We start from the raw sequence: 900 nt of genomic DNA on the forward strand, positions 1-900 counted from the left end.
CTTATTATCATTATCAATACAGTTAATCTTTGGCGAGCATAAAATTCTGGTTCTGTTAAAAAAAAAATATAAAAAAAATAACAATCTATTAATCGTTCGAACCTTTTGCGTGGGGAAATTCTAATCCCCATAGATTTCTAATCTATCACCTTAATCTCTCGGACACGACTATATGATAATTCATACCACAGAATTTTGTTCATATAATGAATGAATGAATAAAGAAGTAAAACAAAAAGTCAGGTTATTTCGTTTAATAACGCTCACGGTTCCTTGTTGTGTGCAGTCAACTTAAAAATAGTGTATACAATAGTAGTCGGCAGGTTTCGAACTGCGCAGGAGACCCCAATATATTTCTGGTGTATCGCCTTAACCGCTTGGCCACTACTACTTGATAAGTTAAATCTTACGGTACTACGGAAAATTTTACTATAATAACTAACTAAAGAAGTGATATGAATATTAAGGTTATTCCGTGTCATACCGGTAACGCTCATGGATTATGGTTTAATTAAAATAAAACATTATCCAAATTATTGAATAGAATCGTAGTCGGCAGGATTCGAACCTGCGCGGGGACACCCCAATAGATTTCAAGTCTATCGCCTTAACCGCTCGGCCACGACTACTACACGTTGAAAACAGAGCAAATAAATCTAAAACAATCAAAAAGAATTAAAACAATGATTGTGTGGTTCGTAGGTGGTATTGGAAAAATTGGTGGAAAGGCAGCACAGTGCCAAATGTCAGAACATAAGAAATTAATTTAAAGTATATAAATGCAAATAAAATGTAAATTCAATCCCGAGTAAACGTATTGTATTGCTGATTGTTTAATAATCTGTTTTTGTTGTACTATTATTTCAAATACTATTTATGATTATTTTACTGGCCGTGCAG

The 900-nt window shown here is 33.3% G+C and overlaps 1 non-coding gene across 1 annotated transcript; it reads right to left on the reverse strand.

The window, feature by feature from the left end:
- Nucleotides 1–547: 547 nt before the first annotated feature.
- Trnas-uga lies at nt 548–629 on the reverse strand. The gene has a single exon. It is a non-coding gene; the product is annotated as a tRNA-Ser (tRNA).
- Nucleotides 630–900: the final 271 nt, after the last annotated feature.

Source organism: Anneissia japonica, unplaced genomic scaffold, assembly GCF_011630105.1.
Source record: "Anneissia japonica isolate Jap-2015-1 unplaced genomic scaffold, ASM1163010v1 scaffold283896_len1581_cov191_single, whole genome shotgun sequence".
In the NCBI taxonomy this organism is placed as follows: domain Eukaryota; kingdom Metazoa; phylum Echinodermata; class Crinoidea; order Comatulida; family Comatulidae; genus Anneissia; species Anneissia japonica.